The sequence below is a fragment of the Sinocyclocheilus anshuiensis genome, unplaced genomic scaffold (assembly GCF_001515605.1).
Source record: "Sinocyclocheilus anshuiensis isolate Anshui unplaced genomic scaffold, SAMN03320099.WGS_v1.1 scaffold51, whole genome shotgun sequence".
Classification (NCBI taxonomy): domain Eukaryota; kingdom Metazoa; phylum Chordata; class Actinopteri; order Cypriniformes; family Cyprinidae; genus Sinocyclocheilus; species Sinocyclocheilus anshuiensis.
The window spans coordinates 5,029,254-5,038,920 of NW_015548296.1; the positions used below are offsets into that span (position 1 = coordinate 5,029,254).

Below are 9,667 nucleotides of genomic sequence, written 5' to 3' on the forward strand. Positions count from 1 at the left end.
CGCTGTAAAGCTAGAAGAAGAAGAAGAAGAAGAAGAAGAAGAAGACGCGTCACGCGCCGGCTGTTGAGATGCTCAGGACAGTTCGGACATTGCGATTAATCAGAGGTAAAAAAACAATATAAATACTGTTCAGTTTCTTGCACAGACCGATAGTTTAGTGTCTTTACACATCAATGTATCATTTTGAGTCATTGAGTCAATGAGTCATTTTTGACTCTCAAAGCCGTGATTCCCATTCACTTCCATTATATGACTGACAGACTGCAACGGTTTGAGTTAAATATTTGACCCAATGTTGGGTTGAAACAACCCAGCATTTTTTAGAGTGATGTCACTTAACATGGCATTTACCTTGCAAGTGTTATCCAGTGTTCACAGTTGGTTATTAGATATAAAAATACTAGAGAGGGCTTTATGTAAAAAATCTTATGTGAAACGGAGTAGTTTACAAACATTTGAGTATGATTATTATATCTGAAAATTAATAGCAGTTGAATAGAATAGTTTGGGCTCTGATGTTAGTCTGTAAATTTTAACCTCTAATTTGATATTAATGTACCAAATGAAAGTTTTTTTTTGTTCCTTAAGAAAACCAAACTATCCTTATTGGCATCAGAATTCTGAATAATCAGCTCGGTATTGGTAGAGAAATTACTTGGTGGATGTAAATGCACACAGTAAATGCCATAAAATTGTGAAATGTTATTACAATTTAAAATCCTTCAGAAATCATCCTGATTTGCTGCTCAAGAAACATTTCTTCTTATTAATAAAACATTACCATTACTATTCAAATTTGTTCATAGAATCCTGAAAAAAAAAGTATTGCGGTTTCCACAAAAATATACACAGAAACTGTTACCACAAAAACTGTTCACACACACACAAAAAAAATATTCCCACAAAAACTGTTTTCAAAATTGATAATAAGAACCCTTGTTAACAATTGAGCACCAATAATGAATAATAAGTGATCACCAAATCAAATCAAATCAAATCAAATCAAATCAAATCAAATCAAATCAAATCAAATCAAATCAAATCAAATCAAATCAAATCAAATCAAATCAAATCAAATCAAATCAAATCAAATCAAATCAAATCAAATCAAATCAAATCAAATCAAATCAAATCAAATCAAATCAAATCAAATCAAATCAAATCAAATCAAATCAAATCAAATCAATTGTTTGTGAATGTTTTTTTGACTCTCAAAGCCGTGATTCCCATTCACTTCCATTATAAGACTGACAGACTGCAACGGTTTGAGTTAAAAATCTTCGTTTGTGTTCTACTGAAGAAACAAAGGTCACCTACATCTTGGATGCCCTGGGGGTAAGCAGATAAACATAAAATTTTCATTTTTGGGTGAACTATCCCTTTAACCATTTCAAACTAAATATAACTAAATATAACACGTGGTAGAACTGTATGACGTTTAAGCCTGTGTTACCATATTCTAAACATTAGCTCTTTTTGTTGTTGTTGTTGATGTTTTCATCTGAAAAGCTCTTTTTGTGTTTTTTTTTTGTAACCAGGCAAAAATCTATTTCTCCTTCCCTGGTGAGCTGCTCATGCGGATACTTAAAATGTTGATTCTTCCCCTAATTACCTCCAGGTGAAGATTTGACTCATTCTCATCTTTATATACAAAAAAAAAAAGCATTTATCCTACATAAAGAGTGTGAAGATCTCAACTCTTACTGTCTGCCTGTAGTTTAATGTCTGGACTGTCGTCTATGGAGTCGAAGGCCTGCTGCAGGATGGGGGTGCTGACGGTCACTTACTACCATTGGACCACTTTCATCGCAGTAGTGGTTGGCATTGTACTCGTTCTCATCATCAAACCTGGCTATGGGACACACTTGGAGAGCAGCAGACTGGGAGGTGGACAAGTCATAACGTCTGCAGATGCCCTGCTGGATCTGGTCAGGTATGACTGTCCCAAACATTTGTAGCAACAACACCCTTGTAGTTCCTGAACTAATATTCATATCAGCCAAGCAGATTTTAGGAGTAGACCTAGATATGGGGTTAAAGGCTCCTTATCAACCTATTTGCATCTGATTTTAAGGGTCATTAATGGTTTATGGTTCAATGGTTTCAGGACTGCTGATCCAGGAATATGTACTACTTGGAAAATAAATGGGAAAGTTCACCCAAACATGACAGTTCTATTCTCAAATTCTCACCTGTATTACTTTTTTCCGTGACATAGAAAGAGAATGTTTTTCCATGCATTTACAAAGCATGGGGACCAGAGCATTCAGGATTCAAAAATTACACAAAAAAGCACAAAAGTATCCTAAAAGGAGTTCTAATGATTTGTGCATAATATATATGCCTTTTGAAGCCATTTGATGGCTTTGTGTGAGGAACCCAATCAAATTCACCCTAGCTTTCCTTAGCATGTTCATGATTTGTGACTGTGAATTGTTCTTTGATCTTTTCAGTTAATCAGTTGATCCGGTTCATAAAATCAGTCTTAATGAACTTCAACAGTATGTTCTTCACACAAGCTACTGTATTGCTTCAGAAGAATATATTATGAGTTTGTGGTACATAAAAATATCACATGGACCAGTTTTAAGGTGTTTTTACACAGAAGAAAAACATGCTGAATGGCATGAGGTTGAGCAAATGATTATAGTATTTTAATTTTTGGTGAATTTCCCATTTACTATCAGCTTTTTATTACTAAAAACAATAAGCTTTTCAGGTAAATTTCTCCTCATTTTGATTGACATGTTCATAAAAGACAGTAAATGATTCTCATGGACACTGTAACTGCCATTCATTGGAAGAGTTGCCCATGTCTGGGGATTTTAGGCCATCCCATACAGTGCAATCCTATTAAAGCAGTGATTAGAGTATTTTTAGTAATCTGCACAAAGCGCCAAGTAAGAAGTGCAGGACCCTCCCACTCCCCTCTGCCCATAAACACAGCGAGTCTTGTGCAGCTATACTTGATAATAGCTAACTTCAAGTGTTCAAGTCTGCAGGATGTACGTCGTGTCATATAAAGTATAAATGTGGTGTACTATATATTCATAAAAACACAATTAATGAATAGGCATCATATGCTTTAAATATGGCCAGTTGCTCTATACTTTTCCACTTATACTTAATTTCCATCCTCAGGAATATGATCCCCTCCAATCTCATTGAAGCCACATTTCAGCAGGTGAGTAAACAGACACCTTAAGATAACAGCTGTTAAGTGAGCTTAAAAATGTAATGTGTTTGTACTAGGAGCATGAATAATACTAAAGTCCCTTCCAAGGCAAGTCAGTTCACCTGGCAGCCATATTTGGAATGTTCAATTCTGTTGCTGATTTGAAGTCAGTCTATCTATACACAAATATTTAACTGTTCTCATAGTGGACTCGATTACGTCATTTGCGGTGCTTCACGGGAGTGGGTGGGGCTAAAGAACACTTTTGGTGATTGGTGGAATTTTCTGTACAGCATCATGGGTAATGTAGTTTTTCACCACAAATTCTGCTATTAGATATGATTATTTTAAAAACAAGTTCATTTGAATCGATGGCTTCAACAAAAGCATATGTAATCGATTAATAGCCTCAGAGCTTAGAACAGGTCTGTCCTTAAAGATTTACCAGTTGTAGTTAATCAATTTCTCTATAGAGTTTTTACTTTCGGAACCCAACTGATGCAACTCTATTGCACTGCACTTTCACACATTCATAATAATATGGGTAAACTATTTTGTGGATAAATATACACATCCTCAGACGATACCTCAAATCATGCAGCTGATTGTGGACTTTCAACTGGTGGACGATAAAATCCATTAGATTTGCACCAGGATATCATAGAGATTTGGGCTTTACGGACTTGGGCCAGTAAACCATTACCTAGCATCCACATAACAATGTACTAAAACACATTGAAATTCCCTTCATAACCACCTAGAATACTTACAACACTGGTTGTAAGAACAAGGTTTGTACAAGCAAAGAAAACATAAAACCTACTTCTATATTTTGTTGTTTCAGTACAAGACAGATATTATTCCAATCATAAAAACACCAGTGAACACAGGACGCCCAAATTTGGTCTACCTGATGCCTGATGAAGACAATCCAAAGGGTCGGATGGTGCAGTTGGAACTAACGCCACCTCCAGACATTGAGTACAAGACCCGTCCAGGCAGCAGTCAGCAGATGAATGTACTCGGCATTGTTATTTTCTCAGCCACGATGGGTAAAACATCTGCCTTCACCTAATGAAGCATCTTCACTAAGTGAAATCACGATCAAATGTGCAACTATAATGAAGGGCTTTTCATTTAGGTCTCTTGCTTGGTAAAATGGGCGAACGGGGAGCTCCTCTGGTGAACGTTTGCCAGTGCATCAATGAATGTGTGATGAAGATTATTAATGCGGCCGTATGGTAAGAGAGAAAGCACTCATTCATACTCAGACATCTGGCAATCAAAACAATCATTCAGTTTACGGTTTTTAAAGGAGCAGTTCCATACAAAGACTGTTTGTTGTTGAAATTAAGATCAGGAAGTTGTTTGTACACAATACTTGGCCAGGATTGGCCATTGAGAAGCTTGAGAAGCTCAGATACTATTAGCCGAGGATCTGAGTGAAGGTTTCCAGCATGCAGCTGGCACGTGCTGTGCATAACGGCTGCCAGCGTGAAGGTGTGTTAAAGCCACACTGTCGTTCGGCACATGCGGGGATTATGGATCACCTGCGCTTAAGAGCTGTCTCACACTTCTCCATGATGCTGGCTAGTATGGGGCTGTCACACACGTCACAAACTATTTAGGCCTAAATTTAAGATTTATCCCATTTGAATTGCATACAACATTTCCATCTATTTGGATTACACAGTTTTAATATTAACTAATCAATGAAACGGGTATGATTTCTGCACTCAAAAAAAAAACAAAAAAACAAATTGCATCCATTTAAGATCATATTTTCAAAACGCATTTATTCAAATTGCAAAAATAATTGAAATGATTCAGTTAAAAAGTATGAACATGGTTAAAATATGGCTAGCTGTGGAACAAGCAATATTCAGTTGTATGAGAAATGTATTGCTGATTAATATTTATACATGGTTATTGTGTATTTAAAATACATTTATTAGTAGGTACCATTACAGAAATCTTAACTGTTTCACGTATGACTGACTGACAGATGTATTAGTTAGGTTAACATTGTGTAATCTAAACAGATGGCAATTTTTATATGCAACGTAAAGCTTATATTTAGGCCTAAATATTCAGGGCACACAGTTTCTATATTTGACTCCAAATCATTGACTGAAATCAAAATGGACCCTATTTACTCCCTTAAAGGGTTAGTTCACCCAAAAATGAAAATTAGCCCATGATTTACTCACCTCAAGGCATCCTAGGTGTATATGACTTTCTTCTTTCAGACGAATCCAGTCGGAGTTATATTAAAAAATGTCTTTGATCTTCCAAGCTTTACAATGGCACTCAGCAGGTGTTACATTTCATCAGTCCTAAAGAAGTGAAATTAAGCGCATACATCCATAGAAAAACGTGCCTCACACGGCTCCGGGGGGTGAATGAAGGCCTTCTGTAGCAAATCCATGCGTTGTTGTAATAAAAATATACATATTTAAAAACGTATAAACACTTTTCTGTCACTTCCTGTAACTGTCGTACGCACGTTCATTCCGGGCGGATGACGTAGGACGTATGGGTAGCGCATGCGCCGGTGAGATGTGACGAACGCGGAAGCAGAGAGGAGAGAACAAAACAAAACACCAGTCACGAATTAGAAGTACAAAACGAGGATTTGTAAAGAAAAATGTCAGAGGATTTCGATATAAGCCAAGAGGAGACTGGTTTTCCTTTGCTAAAGTAAGGAAACTTTGCTTCCTTTGCTCCTGTAAACAAACATTGGTTTTCGCGAGATATGTCCTACGTCATCCTCCTGGAGCTGCTTCCGCGTACGACAGTTAGCGCAAGCTACAGAAAAGTGGTTATAACGTTATACTTTCTTAATGTGAACAATACAACACTGCATGTTATTCAAAGAACAAAATGTTTAGTAATAAAAACTAAATTATAATAATAATAATAATAATAATAAATCACTGTTTTAATTAATACCTTTTTTCAAGTCTCAGTGGACAAACAGTACCCTCCTGCATTTTTTTTTGCATTGAATTTTCTTTACTCGAAATGCATCACATTAAAGAAGTAAAATAAGTTGAGTTTTCATGTTGAGTTTAATAGTTAGTCATAGTTTATCGAAAAATGTAAATTCTGTAATTTACTTACTCTTACGTCATCCCAAATCTGTTTGACTTTCTACAAAACAGAAAAGATATTTTAAAGAATCATACGATAAATGTCCATCGAATCAAAATGTTCCTCAAAAACAAAAACAAAAAACAGATTTGGAATGACATGAGGGTTAGTAAATTATGACAAAGTGGCAAATTAATGACAGGACAGCAATTTTTCATGTTGACTGTTGAAGATAAAGTCATCACATTTTGAGAATTTGAGGTATTTTCCTTTTGGGATCATCTGCCTTGTGGCTGGCAAAATCCTGGACATGAGTGATCCCTCCACACTTGGGAAGAAGCTGGGCTGGTACGGGATGACGGTCATGGCAGGCCTGTTTGTGCACGGCCTCATCTTGCTTCCATTCTTCTATTTCATTCTGACACGGAAAAATCCTTTCACACACATCAGAGGGCTTCTGCAAGCCATGGTCATCGCTCTCGCCACATCATCCAGGTATGAAGAACTAGGGCCCTATGAAATCAGTTTAATTTTTTTCCCCAAATTTCATTTTTTTTTATTTTTCTGGAATCTTTTTTTTTTTCCAGTTTCAATTTTTCTATACTCTGTTTTAATGGCTATATTATTTGTTTTAATCCAAAAGCATGTCTAATTAATATAAATCATGAAACTTACACAATTTAACAGCAATTTATTAAAAGTTTAACAAAAAAAATACATTTTTAATGCCCTATGAAATGTTTTATTTTTCTTCTCAAATTCAGTATTATTTTACCAAACTCTGTGTTTTTCATTACTTTTCTGGATTAAATTTGACTGGTTTCATTAAATTTTAATAATCAAAAGCATCTTCAATTAATTGATTTTATAAAAAAATATTAATGTATTATTTTTTTATTTTATTTTTTTTAAATACTGTGTATTTACATTTTTCTGGTAAATTCTGGTAAATATTTTTTTCTGGTAAATATTCCTTGAAAAAATAATGTTTTGATGATAATTTTATGAGTAGTAGTAGTACTATCATTACATTAAGTGATTTCTGTCACAGTTTCTTCAAGTTAACCCCAGCTTTAATTTTGACGGGTTGCCGTGAAGACCTTTAAGTTTCTGTTTGTAGCGATATGACAATGTTTTTCTCAAATGAAACGCTAAAATGCTCCTGAAGTGACTCAGAGCAGTTCTAGAGGTCATGTTCATGTGTTCATGTACTCATATATTGAGGCGGCAGAGGCTGGAAACACCGCGAGCGTCACATGCACTTCTGTATGTGTGTAGTAAATTAAATGAAATGCTTCTGCGCCATTCACACAGAGACACGCAGAACATGCAGGATTCATATTTAAATGTCTTTTTGTGGCTTAATATTCACAGACACTAGTCCATATCACGTTTTGATTTGTGTGCTGAACCTACTTTTGGTTTATCCATCCAAAATTTAGCAAATTCCGAGACATTCCGCATTATACAGTAAAGGATTCTGCAATTCGGTCTGCATTTTCCACATTGTGGAAACCATAGGGCCTTAGATGAACTCCCAAAAAAAAAAAAAATGTGTATGTGGCTTGTCCTAACTCCATTAAATGAAGTAGAAACGTGAGTTGACCTAATGACCTTGTAAACGTGAGATATTCTCTCTTTTTCACAGTTCAGCAACACTGCCCATTACAATGAAATGTTTGCTGGAGAACTGCCGAGTGGACAGGCAGATTGCCCGGTTTGTGCTGCCAGTGGGAGCCACCATTAACATGGATGGAACGGCGCTGTATGAAGCAGTCGCTGCTATTTTCATTGCCCAGGTCAATGAGTACGAACTGGATTTCGGACAGTTGGTCACCATCAGGTACTTGCAGAAAGGCAAAGATGTAACCAAATATAGTCAGGTTTAGTGTTACTATAATAATTACAGAATCAAGAAGTTGCCCTCTAAATAAATCTCCTTATTTTACAGATTTTTTTTATCAATTTTTTTCATATTTAATAATTCTTAAATATGTAATTTCAGCAAATGTTATGCATGCATTTTTAACTATCTTTCAAATAAATAATGTGATATCATAATATAAACTATATCAACTCATCTAGCATGATCAGTTCTATCAGGAATCGATAAAATCATAAAAATCTTACTGTTCTGATTTCCTTTAGTATAACAGCGACCGCTGCCAGCATAGGTGCTGCTGGAATCCCTCAGGCAGGCCTTGTAACCATGGTGATAGTGCTGACATCCGTCCCAGCAGATGACATCACGCTGATTGTGGCCATTGATTGGATCTTGTAAGTTGACATAACTGCCATTTTTATCTGCTGGAAAAGAAAAAAAAAAACAGTACAGTTCTTAATAGCTGTAATCAGCTGTAATCAATGGATCATCTAAATTAATAAATAGTAAATGTTAACAAGAGTAAATACTAAAAGAATGCATGAGGGAAATTGTGATAACAGAATCAAGAATAAAGTCTTCTACTCCTTCTGGTTTAAAGAGATCGCTTTCGAACCATGATCAACGTGCTAGGAGACGCTCTGGCAGCTGGAATCATTGGTCACTTGTGTCAAAAAGACTTCCCACCTGACAGAGCGGTAAGCTAACATCCGTTTTCTGTTTATAGTATTTGGGTCAATGACATGCCACTCATTTTCTTTCTCTTCTGTATCTATGAATTTATTTAAAAATACATTCAAAACAAAGTTCATACGTATAACCTTTCTGTAGCTTAAACCAGTGGTTCCCAACCCTGGTCCTGGAGGCACCCCAACACTGCTCATTTTGCATGTCTCCTTTCTCTGACACACCAATTTCAGGTCTTGGAGTCTCTACTAATGAGCTGATGACCTGAATCAGGTGTGTTTGATTAAAGGCGACATATGATGCGATTTCAATTTTTCCTTTCTCTTTGGAGTGTTACAAGCTCTTGGCGCATAAAGAAGATCTGTAAAGTTGCAAAGACTAAAGTCTCAAATCCAAAGAGATATTCTTTATAAAAGTTAAGAGTCAGCCACACCTACCTAAAACGGCTCGTTCTAACACGCCCCCACATGTCTACATCACTATCTGGGAAGATTTGCATAACGCCGCCCAAATGTTCACGCAAAGAAAGAAGGCGTAACTTTTATTCTCGCTGTAGTATTGTTGACGCTGCCGCCATGTCGTGAAGGCGCTGTGTGCTTCGTAGTGAAAGCGAAACTACTTTGTTTGGCCTTCCAAAAGAGGACGATATCGCTTCGTCATGCCTAGAGCTGATCCGTGCTGGTCGCTGAGGGAATACTACAACTTCTTTTAAAAAAAAGTTTTTTTAAACTTCACGCTGTCTTTCACCGTGGACGACGCGGAGTCCAGCCCGGGGTCATCACATGTGGTTGCCGCAGGCATCACAGTATGGTAAGGGACGTAACATTTCC

At 36.5% G+C, this 9,667-nt stretch overlaps 1 pseudogene; it reads left to right on the forward strand.

Moving 5' to 3' along the window:
* Nucleotides 1-9,667, forward strand: part of LOC107656078 (excitatory amino acid transporter 5-like) — a 12,423-nt pseudogene that overhangs the window by 1,982 nt on the left and 774 nt on the right.